The sequence below is a fragment of the Coturnix japonica genome, chromosome 24, assembly GCF_001577835.2.
Source record: "Coturnix japonica isolate 7356 chromosome 24, Coturnix japonica 2.1, whole genome shotgun sequence".
Taxonomy (NCBI): domain Eukaryota; kingdom Metazoa; phylum Chordata; class Aves; order Galliformes; family Phasianidae; genus Coturnix; species Coturnix japonica.
This window is the reverse complement of record NC_029539.1, coordinates 4,244,239-4,265,569: the sequence shown is the minus strand read 5'-3', so window position 1 is coordinate 4,265,569 and position 21,331 is coordinate 4,244,239. Positions and strand designations below refer to the sequence as shown.

Here is a 21,331-nt window from a genome sequence, read left to right as displayed (position 1 = left end):
ACAATTTTTGCCTCCATCTATCTATTCTGTGTCAGCACTTGCTCCTGCCACAGGTTGTTTCCCCACCCGATGCCAGGCTCTGCTCTGCTGCAGCACTGGGTCGCAGCAGCAGCGGCTCTGATGTTGCAGGCGGGGAAGGAAGGGCTTGGATAGGAAAGAGCAGTGGTGGGTGAAGAGCTTCGGGGAGGAAAAGGATGCTTTCATACAAATGGCTCTTTGGAAAGAAGAGAGGAAGAGAAATACTGGGAAGATAAAGCAGCTGGATGGTCTCTAAGCGGTGTGCATTCAGTTTTCCATTGGATTTTTGAGTCAGCCCAAATGCATAGAATCATAGAATCACAAGGTTGGAAAGGACCTACAGGATCACCATCATGTGTCGTGTCCTTTTACCCCATCCTCAGGATACTGTAACCATGTCAACTAGAGGGAAGGAAAAGAAAGCAAGTGAGAAAAAAAAAGGAAAAGGAAAACCCAGCCTGAAACCCACTATCCTTCTGGATTATGCAAAACACACGAGTACCTGATCCAGCTCCCTAAATTACAGGGTTTTACAGCTTTCTGTTTATAGTGGAATGTCACAAATTGTAATGATCTGCTATATCATTACGGGAGCAGATGCCAAACTTAGATCTCTAAATGTTTATAAAAAGACTGGCTTGCTGTACTGCTGCAGAGGGGGCTCGGAGCTGGCTGGCAAGCTGGGAGGACAGGGGTGGTGTGGCTCAGGGGTGCGTGTGCATGCAAAAACAGCTGGAAATGTGCTTGCATGGAGCCCTTCCCAGCTGCAGTGCTGGGCTGTGGGGGGCCGGATCCTGCTCACACCACTCCACAGTGGGCATGGTTACCAATAGCTGAGCAAATGCAAAAGTAGGCAAAGAACACAGGAACTACTAAATTGGAATGAGGAACTGCAGGTAACTGGTGTGAACTCGTGCAAAACTACTTATCCAATACAAAGAGTTCAATGTCTGATCTCTTAATTACTTGATTGCCATTTTTTCCCCCTATTACTTCAGTGCAAAGCCTGCGTTCTCTGTAAGTAAATGAAAATAGCAACTAAAGAGACTCTGAGTGGACAGCTTGGACCAAATGTAACAGGCAGAAAATTCCTCCAGCTATCAGGGAGATCATTTCTAAATGGGAACAACAGCCATGGAAATGAATAGCGTTTCAAACGCTGTCTGTGGCTGGCGCCATACAAATATCCCAGTCAAGTTGTTTTCCGCACCTCAGCTCAAGCATAAATTGAGGCTGAAATTCAGCCCCTGGGCCTGGCCTTGCTTTGCTGTGCACTCACTTCAAGCATCAATCTGAGTGTGCAAAGAGGGCTGCAGGATGCAGTCCCCCTGTGCTGTGCTCCTGCCCCATTTGGGGAGCTCAGGTGTGGGTGCAGCACTAGCATCCATCCGATGCACCTGCTGGGCAAACAGAGGGATGCTTATTAAAGCAGCAAAACCCTTCCCTAAGTGCAGGAACCCAAGGGAAGCAACAGGCACTGCCCCTCTTTTCAGAGGTTTGCTAAAAGGAAGTAAAAAAAACCAAACAAGACGTGTGTGTACAAATGGAAAGAGAAATAAGAGAATTCGTGGAGCTCATCGTCTGGGCACAGCAGAGCAAATGGCATGTTTTATTCAGCAAGGAGCAGCTGCAATACCTGGAGCAGAAATTCAGCTTGTTGAGGCCTAATCTAGGTAGATCACTGAAGCTTTGGAGAGTCTAAACAGCCAGAGAGCAGCAGATCTTTCCTTTGTTGCAAGCAATACTCTCCTGCAGAGCAAGCTGCCCTCCTGAGCTCACTGCTCCCAGCACCAGTAGGATGCACAGACATTGCCCTGAGACATGGAAACCACAATGTCAGGGTCCTCACAGGCGCTGTGGGGCTGTCATCTCCACCACCTGCTCTTCTCTACTCCAAGCCTCTACAAAATACCCCCTTTATGGTCAAAAAAAGGTGTGGGCTATGAGGGAGATACTGGAGGCTGAGTTCTGCAGAGATGGGAGAGGGATGGGTAAATGCTGTGTGCAATCACCCGCATTGATTTAGGACAGCAAACACGGCATGTCCTTTGCCCATACCTTCCCCACTCCCCCCATTCTCAGGGTTCTCAGGAGCTGAGGGATTCCCCTTCAGGAGAGCACATCAACAAAGGGATTCCCCTTCTTCCTCACCCAGCCTTGACCCCGAGCACATCTCTCAGTGCCATCCTCCTCCATGCAGCCGAGCAGAGCCATCTCCTCACTCCTCCATCTCCCCAACCGCTGACAACTCCGTTCTGAGCCATCTCTTCAATATTTCATATGAAGCATGCACGAAGCCTGGAGTTTCTCTTAGCAATTTCTCTATTTTTAAGCCACATTTGGTTCAGATGGGGTTGGGCACACAGAGCCCTGAGCTGGGAGCTTGGGGACGTGGGAGCAATCCCAGTGTTCAGGCACTCCCACCAGCTTCATCCCACTGTTTGGACACTCCTTCCCCCCAGCTTCATCTCTCCCTCAGCTTCTGCACATGGGGACAAGCTCACAGGGGGCTTTAGGACACTGCACAGCAGAGAGGGGGCTCTCCGGCAAATGGCTCCCAGCATGAGAAATGATTTAGGGGAGATGGTTTGGAAGTCAGGATGATTAATGCGCGTGACTTCTCTGGCTCTCTGAAAATGATAAATCAAAAAGGAACGGGGAAGCAGTGCATAAATTCAGAGGGTGTCTGCTCGGAGCTGTCAGGGGGAGCACAAGGCTCAGCTCGGACCTCAGCACAGTGCCATGCTGTGGGTGCATGAGGCTGCCCGGCCCTAATGGGACTGGGGCACTGCACTGGGAAGGTTCTGAAGCTGCCTTTGAGCATCTCCTAGCAAACCCAGGAGCAGCCTTGGAAGATTAAGGAAGCAAAAGGCCTATATGTCTAGAAAAAGAGAGAAGCAGAGGGGAAAGAAAGATTTTATTACTAAAATGTGCCAGAGAGACTCCTTAATAATGTCATTCATCTTTCTGTCAAATACGTCACACTAATGTAGTGAAAAGGAACTTTGAGAAGATGAATTAAGACTTAAATACATTAAAATGACTTAAGGAATATTTAAATACAATACAGTTTTTTTGGGGTTAGGCTCATTCCATGCAGAAGTCTGTCTGACATTTCGCAGGACGGCACAAAGCTGTGAAGTATGCATGCAGCTGTGCATAAGCAATGCCACTTCCAATAGAGGCAAGCCTTAAATCAGTCTTTTCTTTGGAGCAGTGATAAGCGGGATGCAATTAGCTGGCATGGAACCGGCGCCAGGAGTGAACATAAGAACTGAATTCCCCTGCAAATCTGCTGCATCCCCACTGCCCCTTGCAAGCTGCAGGGAGCATGGAGAGGGAGGGATTGTGCTTTGGCATTGGCTGCTTTTAAATTCCAGTCTGCTGGTAACCTTCACCCGCACACTTCCACCTGCTGCTTCCTCCAAAGGGATGTGCATTAACAAGGACATGTTTATTTTGCTGCACAAAAAAAACCCCACCACCACGATGCAGGAAGAGAGGGACAGCTTCATTTGGGAGCTCTGAGCACGGTGGGCACAGGGTGATAGAGCAGTACCAGTATAGTCAGGACAGGAGGCAGACACCAATGGGCAAAGAGTGGCACAAAGATTGGTGCAGGGATATGGAATGAGTCCTCTCCATGCTTGGATGCCAGCTCTAAACCTGCAAGGGAGCACTGAGGACACACTGAGACCCCCCCACACATCTCACAGCATCACGTTCGTTCTGTCTCTGAATGAATAAATCTGAAAGAAGAAGGAAAAAAAAAGAGAGAGGAGGAACAAGAAAAAAATAAGAGAGAGAGAGAAAAAGAAAATTGCCTGGAGCTGCGTCTTGTTCTGCAATGTTAGGACTAAAAATAGCTCGGCAGAGACTTTCTGCCTATCGGTGCCGTGAGCGGAGCAGACGCCTCTCCTCCCTCTCAGAGGAGCAGAAGTCTCTGCTTGTGTCTATTTATTTATTTATCTCATGGCAAGGGTCTCGCTTTCCTTTCGGTTGGTTTTTGCTTCTCAACCCCAAGCACTTCATCAGAGAGAAAGGCACAGAAGAACGGAGTGAAGAATTCAGCTGCGAGGAAGGAATAAAAGAAGGGGAGAAGTCGGTCAATGCGGGATGCGCCGCGCTGCAAAAATTGAACTTTCCCTCTGCCATACAGCGGCCTTTGAAAGCATTCAATTATCTCCCCGCGCCTATAGAAAATGTTGGAATTGCTTCCCAAAGTCTTTAAAGGCTCTGCCTGTGTGTAAAAGGCACACGGCAGCTCCGTGGCGGAGGAAATTAAAAACCCTCGACAACAATCTGTTTGTTTACCTGCAGAGCAGCGAAGGAACCGGGTTCATCTGGAAACATCCTTGGCTGTGTTTGTGCTTGTTGCTCGCCCAGCAAGGAGCACTGCTGCATTGAGGGCATCGTCTGAGGGCTCACGGAGGAGGAGGATGAAGGGTGAATGCTCCCTGCATCACCAGGCAGAGGGAGAATCAGCATGCAGCTGATGTCAGGTGTGTGCAGAGTATGGAGATGTGCCCCTGTCATAGAACCATAGAATGGCTCAGGTTGGTGCCCAACTCTCAAGGAGTTCTCCAGTCTATGCTCTTGTCTGGGCAGCACGTTGCACCTGGCCTTCTTAAACCTCATCAGTTTCTCTCACTTTTTGAGCCTATCCAGGTCCCTGAGAATGACGTCCTTCCCTTCTGTTCTTTCAAATGCACCTCTCAGCTCTGTGTCTTCACCTGGCATGTCAGCAGCTTGCAGAATTATGGTCATCAGAGGTCACTGGGTTAAATGTAGCTGGATTTAGAGGAGCTGCGTAATGTTATGATCAATAATAACGTTTGTAACCGCACATGGAAGTCAGGGCTAATCAGCCCTCACACCATAGGTGACCAGCTAATGGTTGTGAAGGTCAGGAAGGGTCCCCCTGCCATGCAGTGCTGTGCAGTGACAATGGACATAGGCAGCGTCACCTCCCTCTGAAGGGCAGGATGCTGCTGGGGTGAGATGTCCTCAAACAGAGCAGTGGACCCGCCATGCCTTAATGTGATTAAACCCAATGCCAGCCACCCTTGATTCAAAGCCACCTTGGGAGAGCTGTAAGGCAACAAATTCATAGTCTCTGACCTGGTGAGGGATGTGTGGGGTTCCAGCCTGGCTTTGCTGGGACTCTGGCAGTGTTGTCACACTTGGGATGCAGGGGAGCCAGGAACCAAGGGAGCGTCCTCCTGTTCTGAGACCAATCCAGACCTGGTGGGCAGCTGTCCCTTCCCCATTGCAGCCCCCCCCCCCCCCTGCGAGCAGCACGTCCCCGATGCGCTGGATGAGGAAGTTCTTGCTGCTGCCCCCCCCCAAGGCTCCCAGATCCCAAACCCATCAGAAAAGCATTTTCTTGGCTGGCCTCCCTGTCCCTAATGCTCGGCTGATATCACGATGGTGAATTGAGGGCAGAGAAATTTCAATGCAGCAGAAGCACGCAGCTCTGCTCTCGGTCTGGGTGACCTTCTTGCTGTCAGAAAACGCATCCTTTCTGAGAGTCTTGTGGCTGCAAACATCCCCCACAGCCGGCTTAAACGAGACGAGAGGCTTTCGCTGTACGGATCATGTCGTTAGGGCAAACTGCTTTTCTAAGATCACAATTCTCCAACTATTAAACTGCAGGTGCAGTAACTCCAGCTTTGTCTCCTCTCCTGGAGCTGGCTATTACCAGGCGTGCTCATTATTATACTGTGCAGAAATCCCTCTGAGTTATTCCAACATATAATACATGTCAAAACGCAGTGATACCCCATTGCCACGCTGCATGCATATTTATGGTGCATCATCCCAGGGTGGGCAGAGCGGTGCTGGGCAAGGACTTGCAAACATCGCCCTTCTGCACCATCAGTCTGCCCCACTTTCCTGTTGCTGTCTTATCTTTAGATGCAGTCTCATGCCTGAAATGCAAACTGATGAGTGAACAGATGTGACAAATAACGGGTGTATAATTGGTGTAACTTGTCAGAGGCATTCTGCTGCGCTCCTGCTTGTGTGTGCTGCAGTCATGCTGCATTTTAGACTACCCTGATCTCCGACTTCTGTCTCTGTAGAATATACAGTGAGGATCTGAGCGCACGTCCGCATGCAACTGCATGGAGAAAGAGAGTGAGAGCTCACACTTGTCTCTCAGCTCCTAATCAGGATGTGCTATCCCCCTGCCAGCTGAAGTTTGGGACAACATGACAGAACGCACCCATACAACATCATTTAAAGGCATCCTGCTGAGTTTCGATTTGATGCCCACTGTTTGCTGGAATGTGATCCAATATTTGGTGTAAAGCTTGCAGATTAGATGCTACCCGAAAGCAAATGATTCACAATAGCTCCCTGAAAATCACTATTTAAAGTGGATCTGGGGAGGGAACACCAGTGCCTGCAGGGGTCTCCTGGTCCTTGAACCACACACCCAGCCCTGCCCAGGGCTCCCATCTCTCTCCTCTCTTTGGCACAAACCCATTACTGACTGTGATATATTTTGGTCAACCTCAGAGAAGTTTTCCCCTTTACCTTTATTTTACATCCTCTGCAGGATTTCACGAGCTTCAGAGTATTTGGCTTTTTTTCCCCTCTATGATGAGCTTTATGAGATTTTAATTATTATTGTTTATTATTATTGTGTTTTAATTGTCTGCTTGGGCCCCTCCAGGCCCTTGAGTGAGCAATTTATAAAGAGCATTATTTTTATTATTACTATTACTTGTACAGCTTTCTCACATCCTTCTCATTTCCCCTCTGCCCCTTTCCTCTTTTACAGTCCTAGATGACATCCCTTTACGTCTCCTCATAAGTCAGACCTCCTGAACCCTCTTCTCTGTGTTCCCACAAGATTTTAATGCTCTTCTGTTCTTCTTTTAGGGAAGAGCTGCAGGGCCAGGCTGGACAAGGAGCAGAGCCCTGCACACAGGTGGGTGCACAGGCAGCACAAAGAAATTGGGAGCAGCTGTGGGTGATGTGTGAGTTGTGAGCAGAGGGGCCATCCTGGTGATAAATAGGAGCTTGAGGGGCTTTCTCCTCTTGGTTTGTTCTTGCTGCAGTTGTTGCTGAGTGCCCCCAGGAGCAAGCAGAGCTGCCAGGTAGGGAAGGGGAGCAGGGTTGGGGGCACAAGGGGGGGATGTGCTGCTCTTTACAGAGGGTTGGTACTTGCCAGGGGGTACTGAGCTTCTTGGCAGTGTGGTCAGGCTGCTTCAGAAGCTTGTGGCTTGGTGGTGCAGAGCTGTGCTGCTCTGGTATCAGCAGTCACCAAGCTGAGCAACACGTACAGTGCATGTTATGTGCTTTGCTCCTACTCCTTGGGCTCTGTGAGAGCAAGTGTCCACCTGCAGGTGTAGTTCAGATGCACCTTTGTGCTGGATGCTGTCCCAGGTGAGCAGTGCTATTGGATCCCTATGGTCAGAGGCTCTCCAGCCTGGGCTACAACACTGTGAAATTACAGCTTTGTGTGCCCCAACTAAAAGAAGTACATTTGGAAAGGGTGCAAGGAGCCTATGGAGGTGCATGTGGGTTGATGTGCAGTAGGAGTGTGTGCATTTAACTGCCCTCTGGCTGGGGAGCAGCAGCCAGCAGAGCCTGAGTTCATTCCTCCTTTGTGCTCTCTCAATGAATATCTCTGCTAATGAGTTTGTTGGCAGGAACAACTGCATGGGCAGCAGTTCTGATGTCAGTGCCTGCTAGAAATGAATTTGAAGCTCAGAAAGGGAAAAGGGTTTTGACCACAGCTGGAGGTGCGCCCAGGAGTGCTGTGGTACCCACTGCTGAAATCCCCACCCAGGGTCAGCTGTGCCACCAATGGGGGCCAAACACACCAGGGAAAATGATCTAGTTTTGCTTACTGACAACTGGAAAAGGAAAATAGCAGGAGGAAAGCGCGCCTTATTGTTTGCTAGATATCGTTTGCTGAGCTCTACTTTTGTTCTTTTATCGGAGGGCTAACCTGCGATAAGCATGCACTCCCTCTGCTATCTCCAGCAGCCAGAGCAGATTCATTTCCCTCCAAGCACAGGGCTTGGTGCTGGTAGCTCTAATGAGGAGGAAGGCAAATCCAGCCGGGTGAGCAGGCATCTATTACACCTCTCTCAAAGAGAAGGTTTTTAGAGCTGGATTAAAAGGGTCTGGGGGAGGGGGTGGAAAAAGAAGTCTGGAGCTATGAATGGCTTTTTGAGCAAAACAAAAGCATTCATTTCTAAACCCCAAACTGTTTCATTAAACATGTTTGGGCTTTGTTTGTTGGTGTCGTAAGCGAGAGGTTTGTATGGGCCTGAAAATTGGAAACTTTTAAGTGTTCCATCTTGGACTTCCAATGAAAAAGCAAATCCTATTCAAAGGTGATATGGAAGAATAAGAGCAATTAAACATTTATTTCCTCGGAGGAAAAAAAAATATTAGGACTATTGAAGATAGAAGTTCATGTGTATATTTGGAGGTAAACTCCTCTCTTCTTTCAAGGCTCAAGATCTCTTGTAGTCTGAATAGAATAGCACAGGGGTCCTCTTGTGCCATTTGAAGCTGGGGAGGGAAGTCTGTCTGGGGAAGGAGCAATGCTTTGCTAACTCCTGACATTTGAGGCAATCTGCCCTTTTCCAAAGGCAAACTCCTTAGAAGTATTTTCATGAGCGATAGAGATAATCAGGCTGAAATCCCAGCTCCCCTGAAATCAATGGACTCTCTTTCAGCGACCTTAATGGGGACAGTGCTTCTCTCCTAATCTCTGCCAGCAATGAATTAGCGGCAATGCAGGGCAGAGCTGCCAGGGGATGGGATCATGGCAATGCCACCGCTGTTTGTCCTCAGCCCATCTGCAAGGAGCATAAGGGGGAAAAGTGGGGAGAGGGGGAGTTGGGGATGGAACAGAATGCACTGAGTTGTGTATAGATGATGGGTAACCACCTACGTAGCTCTGTAGTCCTGTGGGGCTGCACTGTAGCCATGAATGCATGCAGGTGGATCTGCCTCCAGGGATGCTTACAGCTGCCTTATGTCCATCATTAATTAGGGACCCGAACCCTTGGTGTCCTGGCTGGACCTGGGGGGCTGGCAGTGCCCTCACCCAGCTGCAATGCTCTGCCTGGGGAGGGATGAGCCAGCATGCTCTGGCTGCTCACAGAGCCTTTGTAGCTGCCTGGTGGGGACGTGTAAGCAGAGAGCTCTCCTGTGGCCCATTCCTAGGGGGGGATTTTGAGCTCTGTTGATAAAAAAGCAAAGTCTTTCATCCACACAGGCAGTGATTATGCTCCAGCTGCTGAGAATCCCCTTGCCAAGGGGAGCAGGATCCCTGCCCCACTGCGGCCAGGCAGAAATCTTTCTTCTATGGCACATCCTCTGGTTTTCATCCCGTTTCCAAGGGACAATAGTCTGCAGAGCGTAAGGTCACTCTCAGCTCCCATTCAGAGAGGGATGAAGAGGAAATGTATAGTGGTGCTGTGCTTTGTTGTCCTCCAAGCCCAGGCTGGAGTCCAGGCTGCCTTGGCTGCTGCCATGTAAAGCCTGCAGCTACCGCTGCTTCCTGCACCCAGAGCTCAATGTAGCAGAGAGCAGTGCTGGGGTCTGGGGCCCAGTTTATGCAGCACGGCCAGAGCGTGCATTGATCCTGCTAACAAAGGGAACACATTTAGAGCAAGGCAAAACTAAGCAGCCCTTTGTAAAGCGAAAGCAGCTGGCTCAACTAATTAAATGTTAAAAATACTAGCAAGATGAGCACACCAGAAAATAAACAGGCATTGCAGCCAGGACAGAAAGTGTTGGAAATGATCTATGTGTTTTGCTGTCCCTCTGTGTGCATGTTTATAGGGATGCTGGCACTGGTGTGGCCACGTGCTCGTGTGTCCATGTTTGTGTGTGTATGAGCTTCTGTATTGATCTCTGCAGGGTTGTGCATGTAGACTCAGAATGGTTTGAGTTGGAAGGGACCCTGAAAGGCCGCATGGTGCCACTCCGTGCAGTGCACAGGGACACCCACAGCTCCAGCAGTGCTCACAGCCCCGTCCAGCCTGACCTTGGCTGTGTGCAGGGATGGGGCACCACTGCCTCTCTGGGCAACCTGTGCCAGTGCCTCATGTCATCTGATGTCTTCTGTGTCTCTGTTTGCTTATGCATCTGTCTATAGGGATGCACAGTGCTTGCTTCCTGAGCCCACTGTGGCTGCTGTGTGCCCCCCATGTGCCCTTGCTCATGGCACTGCTGCCCACAGGCACGTTTGTCCTGGCTGCATCTGCCAGAAGGCATTTCCATTAGGCTTTGTTTAATGGCCTGGAGTGAGGGGGGAGGTTGAGGGGGGGGGGGTAAATATTTGCTGGCAGTGGTTTTGCAAATCGCCACTTTGCAGGGAGGAAATAAGAGCCATCCATTTGTGCTAGCACTATTAAAGATTTTCTATAAAGTGCCTACATTTCCAGTACAGCTGAATGGATTTCATTGCAGAAAACTGTTAGGGTAGAGAAGCACAGTGGAGGAAAATATCATATACAATGATTCACAAACACATAAAAATACCCTTCCCAGCTTGTCTGTTTCTCCACCACACAGCAAACACCTTATGACTCATTCTCAAATGTATGGGTGCATTTGGAAATGAAAGTTGGATTAGAACATTATTCGTTAAGACCTGGGATTAGTTCACTTGTCTACTTAGCTCCTAAAAGCCAGCATGCCAAGTCAGCCTAAAACACATTTTGAGGCTGTCTTGGTCACTAGACATCTCTTAACAGCCATGATGTTTTTCAACCTCAATGTTTCAGTGTTCAGCTTGCAAATAAATAAAAGAAGCAAAGCTAAATTTCTTGTATTAGGTTTACCAGATACCTGAATGTTGATGGGGAGAGGAAGTCAATGTTGGTCTTGGCAGGCTTGTTTAACTTCCAGGGTCATAGCTCTTCCTGCACGCAATGAGATGATAGTGTTTGGGTGTGGAAGTGAAGGGATGGAGGGTATCCTTGGTGTGAATGCAGTTGGAATGCCATCAGCTGGGAATGGTGACCATCAAGGCATCAGAGCTATAACTCTAGGATGGTCTGCAACCAGGCACTGCTGTGGTAGTATAACCACATCACTCCCACCTTGGGAGGGTTGTTAATGGGAAGTTGTATCAGCTGTCACACATGAAGGCAATATTGTGTAATAATGGCTGCAAACCTGTAATGTAACTAATGTGTTAGCTGGGCAGGAACGCACTGGTCTGCCCCCATAGCAAGTCATTTTCAGCAAACTTTGAAGCTGGTTTTTCCCAAAGCTGGGGATTATGCAGTTCTTTGTATTGCTGGATGCTCTTTAGCCCTTTCCTTGCAGTTGTAGCCTTGGCACTGTTAGGCTCAATCCCTGCCAGGAGCTGTGCTTGGATGCATGGGGGAGAGGCACGGTGAGGTGGCACAAGGAGACCTGCATAGGGAACCAGCTCCAACAGATGCCATTTAATTCGCAGCCTCAACATAAGTTCAGGAAAGCTTGCTAACTGGCACTGCAACTACGTGCTAGGCTGCAGCATCATTTCCTTGTGCTGCCAATGGGTAAAAGCAGCACAGCTGTGCTTACTGCTGCTTTTGTGTGTGTTTAGTCTCATTTAATGACAGTGTGGGGCATTTTAGTACAAACATATGGATGACGTGACCACGTTTCCATGATTACTCAGCTAACCAGTTGTTGTACTTAACGCAGCATGATGCCTGGAAATGCTGTCCTGGGCATCCAGGTATGGCTTCTATTAAGGCTTTGATGCCCTCTGAGGTTGGTTTTGTCCCAGACCATAAGCAGAGATGGCAGGTAATGGAGGCACCTCTCTGGCATAAACCAACAGCCAGCACTGCAATGCTGGGGGGTCAGAGAGAGCTGTAGGCCAGGGCAGCTCTTCCTCTGAATAATTTCACAGGACCTTTGTGAGAAGCACAAGCAGCTTGTGGGCAAAGAATCAAAATTCATAGAATAAATTATACGCGTTGAATTATTTGCCCAGCTTTGCTGATTATCTGCAGTTTAAAAAAAAAAAAAGAAAGTTGGAGAGAGCTGAACCTCCTCTGCGTATAAACAACATACGGGAGCCTTCAGTTGGATGAACTGCTTGGTTTTTGGAGGAGTGAAGCTGCAGCCCTGGGGAGATGGGCTTTGTTTGGGCCCCACAGGATGGGATCAGGCACGTGCTCCCTCCTCAGGCTGTAGTGTGTGTTCATAGGGGTGAAATCTTCCCCATCCCAACATTAAGGCTGAGTGTTGCCTTGTATATGTGAACATAAAGCTGTAGTTAACAGCTCAGTATGGTTTACCGTGACGTTATTTGTCTCTTTGAAAGTGTGGTGGTATTTCCACGTGCAAAATGGATTTGCTGTTTGTTAAATGAATGAAATGAGGTTTATGATGCTATCTATACTGTTATGGAGCACTTAATGTCATAAATAGGGCTCAGCATCTGAGCAGGCACTCCAATCACTGAGTGTTGCCTTGCAGCCCCGATGACCAGCAGGTGTTGTTCCCAGCTCCATACAAGACACTTAATGTGCTTTGAGTCTGGATAGGAATGTGGCCAGGGTTTTCAGCCTTGTGATACCAAGAGATCAGGTGGTATCCGTCGTGTGTTTGAGCAAACTTTAACTCATACTGAAGAAGAGCAGCATGTGGTGGGTCAGCTTATTGAGGGTGTTTTATCGAACCCGGTGATGAATCGCAACTTGATGACTTCCTCTACATCAATGGAGCTGAACTGGCTTGGGGAAACTGTTTGATTTAAGAAGAATAGGCCTAATTTTGGAAGTGCTTCACACCCATCAATCTAAGTGAAATTCATTTGTCTGAGGCACAGCTGATATGTCTCCCATTTACATAGTATTAAGTGCCTCAAAGTCCTTGATATATTGGAACTCACAGCAGGAGAAAGGGCTAGCATTGCTATCCGCCTTTCACAGATGGAGAAGCGAATTCACAGTGTAATCAGATAAGTCACCAAGCAGGAGCCCACCCCAAACCCAAAGGGTTCACAGCGCAGCTCTGGAAGCTTTAACAGGGAAATCACACACGTGGAATTCTGAAAGATGTATTTGTGGAGAGCCAGAGCAGACAAAGCAGCTGAGCGTATGTGTGGGCACGGCATAGAGCAGGAGAATGGACAGAAGGAGGCCTGAAAGTATTTTCTGTCTCTGATTTAATGTGATTTTATGAAGTGCTTGGAATCGTGTCTGAAAGGCAGGGTTGGAAGGCAGACTGGGAATCACAGCGGTGTCTGATGGAAGAGATATTTAGAGGGAAGAGACATATGGCATCTTAAATAAAAAGAACCTACTCAGTGGTTAATCTCCACTTGAAAAACATCCAGGACAGACTCGTCCATCTAGCATCGCACACCCTGCCATGCAGCCTGCTGTCCAATGATGCAGGCACTGCAGTTAATGCCGTGGCTTTCCTCTGCCCCTTCTTGGCCAGCTCCTTCCATCGGATACACCGGTGTGAAGCCTCACTGCTGCTCTCTATATGCAGCAGGTTTTGGTCCAGCATGAGACAATGCTGTGGCTCAGTGGTGAGGTGGGGCTTGGATTTTACATTTCCCCCCACCAAAGAGCTGAAATATTGAGTGATGTGTATTGATGAATGTGCAGTGGGGGTCTGGGGGTGTTTGCTAATGGGGGTGAGTGTGTTTGCTAATGGTGCCTGGGCTGTGAGCAGGAGGGGGCAGGAAGGCATGTACCCACAGGGAGCAGTGCTTGGGTAGAGGAAGAAGAAGGAGGTGATGAAGCAACAGCAGCGTTCTGGGGTTTGCAAAGCATTCTGACTTCTGACAAGCTGCTGTTTTGTAAAGATAAAGCAAGGTCACTGCAAGGAGGAATTCCTAGCTGGGCTTTGAGGAGCAGCGTTGGGGATCTTGTGAACTGGGGCTCCCTACCTCCCTCTGTTCTTGCAGAGAACCCATGGCAGGGGGTGAAAATGGGGAGGGGGATGCTCAGCCAACAACCTCAGCCTCCTTCACAGCCCTGAAAGCTGAAGTAGTCTGGAAAAGCAAGAGCCTCCTTCCCGCAACCCTCTGTGGGCACTTAGGACAATGATGAAATATTCTAGCAATCACTTAATGTTTATTTAATGCCAAAACTATCCCAGCCACTTTATAAACAAGCATGAGTAATGGGAGAGAGAGAAGGGAGCAGAAGTTTCTCGCTCTTCCTCTCAGATCTTCTGAGTATGCAGTTCTGCCTTGATTTATCCTTGTTGCAACCTTATTGACTTACTGGGGATGTAAATCAAGCAAACCAACACTTTACCCGGAATTCCAGTTATTTATACAGAGATTGAAAGGATATAATTACAGCTGCTAAATACAGCCAGGCAGAGAAGAGAGACACAGGTGTCCATCGTCTTGGAGATTAGGGATGGAAAAGTCCACTCTGGCACCCTGCCCGTCTCTGCGGATTAGAGCATCGCTTCTGCTCTGCAAGTGAGGATGTGGGAGCAGCCACCCTGGGCTGACAACAGAGCCTGGAAACATCAGAGCTTGGCAGTCCGTCCATCAGGCTTCTGGAAAGGGTCTCTATCGTTCTCCATCTTGTACGCTGAGTCGGCTCTGGGATGAGCTGAAGAGAGGCAAGAGATAACTCCTTCATGTGGCTCCTATCACCTCTCAGCTGGTGTTTCTTGTCTGGGATGTAAGCACCCTGCTCATGCTATTGCTGTGTGTTGTGATATGCTGGCGCTGATGGCTGCATGTCCTGTCAGTGAGGTGCTGGTGTTAAGCAAGACATTGCTGCTAATGCAGCACCTCTACAGCTCAGGATCTGCCCCAGGTCACCTCACCTTAAGGTAACATGTCTGTAAATCCTGCTCCTCCTACACACATCCTCATGGCATTAAGTGGTGACAGATGATGGCATTGCCTCTCTGATGTGATCTCAGGTCACTGCAGGTTGCTCCTGTAGTGGGAGCAAGAAAGGAAAGGTGGGCCACAGAGATGATAGGAAGGCTGGAGCACCTCTCCTGTGAAGACAGGCTGAATGGGGTTGGGCTTGTTTTGTTTGGAGAAGGCTGCAGGGAGTGTGTTGTGGCATTCCAGTGCTTGAAGGGAGCTTATAAGCAGGAGGAAGACTAAATACATGGTCTGATAGTAACAGAACAAGAGAGAATGGCTTTCAACTGCAAGAGGGGTGATGCTGGTTGGATGTGAGGAAGCATTCCTTTCATCTGAGGGTGGTGAGGTGCTGGCACTGCTGCCCAGGGATCTGTGGGTGCCCCATCCCTGCAGGCACTCAAGGCCAGGTGGGATGGGGCCCTGGGCAGCCTGAGCTGGTGGGGGTGGCACTGTGTGATCCTTTAGATCCCCTCCAACCAGTCAATATCATATCAATGATATGATACAGTCTCACCTTCCAGAGGAGGACACGAGGAGTTAGGGATGTGGCAGCAGCTGTGGATGGGCCATTGGAGCGCCTGCAAGATCCATGGCATCATCTTCATTAGCTGATTCACTGTGGCCACCTGGGAACAGCTCCTGACAAGTGATTCAGGGCCCCAGTGAAAGCATGGCGTGGTCGGAGATGTCTCTGGCCACTGGCATCGTGCTGCCAGCAAACTTTCTTTGCTTCTCTTCGGGTGCTAAATTAGTCTCTCTCCACAGAACAGCAATCTGCTGTTAATTAAAGAATATCCACAGAGGTGACAACAGCAGCCTGGATGCAGAGTACAACACAGGAACGCTTCTCCCTCGTTGTGGCTCTCCCCAAGCAGAGCCAATGGCTGGGGCTGTGCAGGGACATGCAGGCAGCCACGCATCCTGCCCACACTGCTGCTGCCCACGTCACCAGGATGGCACATTAAAATAAAACTGTTACATGCTCGAAGGGATTTCAGCTATGGATGAGATGGTGGGAAAGAGATTAACGGTGCTCCTTCCCCCCCTGGTACCGGCTTGACTGGCAGCTTGGGTAAAGAAGAGCCCACTCTAAATGCTCCCAGGGGCCCCAGGAGGAACTCATTACGTCTAGACTGGCAGTGGCAGGCAGTTCTGCCTTGTGAGCTGTGAAACTAATGTTTATCCACCACTCAGTTAGTGCCATTTAAGGAGTTGGGGGGTATTAAGTGGGAGGAATGAGAAGGATCTGGCCCTGCATGTAGCTAAGGTGGACCTCTGGGTAGAGTGCAGAGTGGGACCAGTGTGAGCTGCAATGGGAGGAGATGGGCTGGGACTGATGCCATCCATGCCCTTGCTGTGCCCCATGGCCCCTCTTACTACAGCAAGGTTTGTCTGCCTCTGGTGATGCCCCTGTGCAACCTCACTGCTAAATTGGCCTTTGGTCAGGGCAGTCAGTGATGGTTTCATGTGTAAGTTGCCACCTACTTTAAGAGCATCCTCCTGATCTCTTGGAATCTAGTCTTTTTTTTCCCCCCACCATTTCCAGTCATTTCTGTGTGTCTCTCTCTGGCAACTGCAGAGGCAGCAGCAGCCCTGTGCACCCCAAAGCATTGCAGTGGGGCTGAGCAGTGATCTGACAGAAGCTGAAGCCAAATCCCCGGGATGCAATGGGACGTGTGGACACAGCATGAAGGGGATCTCATGGTGAGGTGAGCTGGGTGTGATTTCAGTGGGTACAATGTTCCCATATGCCGTGACACGGACCTCCAAAATGCCCTTCAGAGACCCAAGGAGGAAAAACATCCAAAATTCATAAATGTCAAGAGGGAAAGGAAGTGAGGATAACTAAATAGAAAGAGCATAACATCACCTTTAAGGCTACAATGCAGGGTGCTGGATGCAGCCTGAAACTGTCCCATGGATATAACCTTCCCACTCCTCAAAGAGGACTTTGCAGCTGTGATTAATGGCTGTTAATGAGGCATCACCCTGCAGGGTGGGGGTTAGAGCAGGTTTCCAGAGGTGACTGCAGCTTGTGGGGATGGGAGCTGTGATGGGAAATGGCAGAAGAGCCAAGCTGTGCACCTGAGCATGGGATTTTAGGTTATATCTAAATGTTTTAAATAAGAATATATATATATATTGGCCCCCTACTGGCTTCTTTCTTAATCATCCTCAGCTGGCAAATACAAAGAGATGTTCCCGTTGTTACCGTTTTAGAAGCAGTAGGGAGAGGGTTGCTGCGTGCCATACATCCTGGGTAATTACAGGGGCTGGCTGGAAATATTCCACCTAAACGTTTTCTCACTATAGAAAAGGGGTATCATCAAAAGTGCAAGTCTGCATGGGAAAGTAGAGGTGAACAAACCTGACATTTCCAAGACACAAATGTCTTCCCATTCCATTCCATGGGAAATGTCACTGCTTAGTTTTCCATTGTACTTCATGGGGGGAGGGGGAAAGATGGGGGGGGGAAGGAGAAAAAAACCCAGATACTGAAATATCTGCATCTGCTATGGGAAGGAGATGCTGATTTTTCAAAAGGAAATTGCATTGCAGAAATAGCTTAAAACCAAAAATAAATCCAGGGTTGTCAGAGTCTTCAGTATCTGTTTTAATTATTACCCTAGTGGGATTTTCTCAGAGATTATATTTCCACAGCGGTAACTGCTCTCGCTTTATTTTATAGCCCGGGCTATTTGTTAGTTGTGAACGAGCAGGATCGTTGTCAAGAGGAGTTCCTGTGTTCAGAAGCAGAGATGCTGGCTTTCATCTGCCCCTTTGGGTCCTGCAAAACCCGTGGGTGTGCTGATGTCAGCAGCTCCTGTGCACAGCATAGAGGTGCTGGAGTGCTGTGCTGCAGCAGAGCATGTGGGCTGCAGGATTTGGCCCTTGTAAGTAACAACGCATGGACAGAGGGATGGAAATGGGATGGCAGGGAACTGCAACGCATCACCCGCGTCTCTCTGGCCCCGTAATTTTAGTTGGGAAGTTTTATCTTTTTAATTTGTTGCGTATCATGCATCGTCTGATTAATTATTGCCTCTCTGTGGGGAGGACTAGAGTTTATAGAGCACTATAGCACCAGTGTTAGCTTTATACACCCTCAAAGCCCAGAGGATGTTCAGCAGAGTACTTAAGCGATGTTCTGTCGATAATAATGACTCAGCACTTGGCTGGTTTGGGGGTTTATCAGGGCTGCTACATGCACCGAGCACCAATGCAGTGTGTGTGGGGCAAGCTCAGATTGCCAACACGTCCTTCAGCACCGGGGATGCAGGAATAGCCACAATAAAATTCCCTTTACAGCCACATCTCTCAGTCAGCTGTGAGAGCCCTCTCCCTGAAGAAGTGTTCCCTTACAGCAAACGATATTAGGAAGGTTGTAGAAGTGATTGGGGAAGGTACTGCAGCAGGACTAACAGCAATGAAATGCAGTTGAACATTTCCAGCGCTGAGTAAACCATATGTCTTCATAATTTGATTGTGCCCCGGTCCCTTAGGTGCCTCCCAGCTCTATTGAACACCGATGGAGTTATTTAGAATCATAAATAATATTATCAAAGAGGGTCTACTGGGTAAACAGAGTCAGTGTATAAATTGTCGGAGTGTGCTATTGATTGCTCTTAGCTGACTAATGAATTATTCTGTTTAAGGACCCATGGAAATAATGTTCAACATTTTTGAGGCGAGGGCCCTTTGAAGCATTTCCTCCCAGTGCTGCTCAGCTTTGCTGCTTTGGCCACTGCAGCCCTCCCAGTTGGCAGCCTAGGACTGCACTGAGCCCATGCAGTACTGTGGCCAGGCCTGGGGTAAGCAGGGAGATGTTTATTGGAGGTGGCAGCTTGTCCTGGGCAATTCACCAAAAGATTTCCTGACCTTTGATCATACTGCCTTCATCTTTTCCTCTTTGTTTTTCACCTGCATCCCTCCTCTGCTTCCCTCCATCTTGCTGTGCAAGTGTTGGTATACAGTGGTGCAGGAGACCCTCCCATGGGTGTTCACCTGGAGCTGCCTTTGGACATTGCTGTTGCACTGAGAGCCAAGCACAGGTCTCCTATAGAGGTGTGAGGGGCTGAGCTTGCTCCAGGAGCCTCCCTCCAACCTACAGGCATTGATAAAGTCCCCCCTGAGCCTCTTCTTCACTGGACTGGCTACCTGAGGTTCCACACTCCCTGCTTCCCCATTCACACTGAACCTGGGGACCTCTCCCACCTGTTGCTGCTCCCACTTCCCAGTCTTGCAGCTGTTTGCATGGCAGCAGACTAGAGCTTTTCCCCAGAGATGCATTAGCTGCCTTAAGCCCTGCCCCAGAACCAGGTGAAAAGAGTTCTCCTTTTTAACAGAATTTCCATTTTTTTCCCCCCCACCTGCATAATACATTCTGGTAAATTTACAGTTTTTCAGTCCCTTTGATGTAAGGCACTCAGAAGGCTTCCCAGTTAATCTTCCACAGCGGTGCCTGAAGTGCTAACAGCGATGGTTTGGAATATGGCAAGGAACCAGGAAACAATTATCAGCATTTTGAAGGGAGGGGCAGCATTAAGGAAGAGCTAATTTTAAAAGGAATTAAGCCATTAAAATGTTTTTCTTCCTTTTGTCTGCTTTTTCAGCGACAAACTCATCAGAAAAGAGGCTATGCTGGCGCATCCCTCCCTCTAGGTGAGCTGTCCTACATTGGAGAGAAGCGTTCCTACCAGGGGAGAGAAACAGCTGCTTGTGGTTCCCTTGTATTCTTAAATACGATGTAATGCAAACTGTACCTCCATGGCTGACCCACAGCACAGTGGTCCCCATCCCACGTTGGAGCCCATCTGAGCCCGTTGTGATGTGAGATGCCAGCATCCCTGCATCACAGAGCTCGGAATCCTATAGAGTTCCTTTTCTCACCTCCCCCCATCACTGTTTGATTGGTAGAAAATGAAAATATGACTTAAAAGTTTCTAATTTCAGGCAATTTTCCCTTTGTGTTTTTTTTCTCTGCAGTTTTAGAGCCTTTCAATTCTGTCTTCTCAGAAGCGCCTGTGAAATGACCACTCTGGCACACAAAGCTCCAATGTGGCTGATAGCTTTGGGGGCATAGTTTCCTTTATTTGGAAACAAGCCCTCTGCACTCCAGGACTGCACTTGTCTGCTAATCATACCGAATGTTTGCACAGAGATTGACCCATTCAGCAGCTTGTAATGAAAACTTCCATCTCAACTTGCTTTTCCATTTAGGAACCGATAATTTACGCGTTTCAAACCTTGTTTCCATCTTATGTTTGGTATTGAAATGTCATAAGTTATTTAAAGTTGAAAGTAAAGCAAAGTAATACTGTAATTCTGACTGCCACAAATGCAAAGGTTGGGGGCTTTTGCTTGAGGAAGACGAGTGACACAAATGTGCATTATGTGCTGCCCCGTGCTGCAGAGCTCTTGGTGATGCGCTGCACCCTGAATGCATTGGGAGTTTACAAGTAGGCTTCACATAGAGCGTAATTTACTGCTATTAAAAAGCTGAACCACTGGGATAGCATTCCCTTGCACCATCCCTGCCCAGGTTAGTGCATGGATCTGTGTTGTGTGGTTTGCTGTTATTTAGTGCCCACCCATGGGCACTATGTGGGACGTGTGCCTTCCATGAGAGCCATGTGCTGCTGCTACCGGGGGACACATTTGGGCTCCCATGATCGGTGCTGCTCTTATCACAGCACCATAGTTTCAGTGCATTGCTTTTCCTTCCCCCTGCCCTCTCCCAGCTATGCTTGCTTCTTTGCTTTATGAAGAAGGCAATGCTGTTTTCCTTCATTGCATACATTTTCACAGCCCTTTTACAAGCCCGATAGGCACTACTGAATCTGCACTACAAGGCACTACTTTTCTCTGATGTAACAGCACTTGTTTCTTCTCCTGCTTTTCTTTCCTTAATAAAGTCCATGAGGATGCTTGGTCATAGCTACTGGTTGAGCATCAGTACAAGAAATCCGAGCATTGGCTTGAATTTGAGAACTATCAAGTCTTTACCAACAGACAGGGTCAGCCAGGGCCTCAGCTTGGTGTCTCAGAATTAGAGAGGGGGGTTGGTTTTTAGAGGCAATTTATTTAGTTTAGTTAATGGAAGGTCTTGGAGGTTCCTTGGGGCAGCTCCCCCACCACTCCTCATAGGGATGCATGAGTGGTCCATGGGCTCAAGGACAGGAAGGGGTTAATTCAAGCCACCCAGGACCTTAATGTCCAGCATAATTCAGACCATTTAATTAGTGTCCCATGCTCGGCATGTTCGATAATGTTTTCCCCCCAGGGAGAAGCGTACTGGCTCACATATATTGCCTGTTATCTTTCAAGTACTCAGAGCAGAATGCTTTTTCTGTAACCTCATCAAAGGATAAGCTCGGATTCAGATAAGCTTTTCAAGGAGGAAGTCAGGGTTATAATTTTCAGAGACTTCTGAATGTCACCTCCAATTTTCAGCTCCTTGATTGGAGCGGCCGT

At 48.6% G+C, this 21,331-nt stretch overlaps 1 long non-coding RNA gene across 2 annotated transcripts; it reads left to right on the top strand.

Moving 5' to 3' along the window:
• Nucleotides 1-7,068: 7,068 nt before the first annotated feature.
• Nucleotides 7,069-20,662, top strand: LOC107324087. Of its 2 annotated transcripts, XR_001559402.2 has the most exons (6): nt 7,069-7,124; nt 16,437-16,566; nt 17,547-17,751; nt 18,514-18,669; nt 19,471-19,519; nt 19,844-20,662. It is a non-coding gene; the product is annotated as an uncharacterized LOC107324087 (long non-coding RNA). The 2 variants fall into 2 exon arrangements; XR_004309591.1 differs by lacking the exons at nt 19,471-19,519; nt 19,844-20,662 and adding an exon at nt 18,819-19,462.
• Nucleotides 20,663-21,331: the final 669 nt, after the last annotated feature.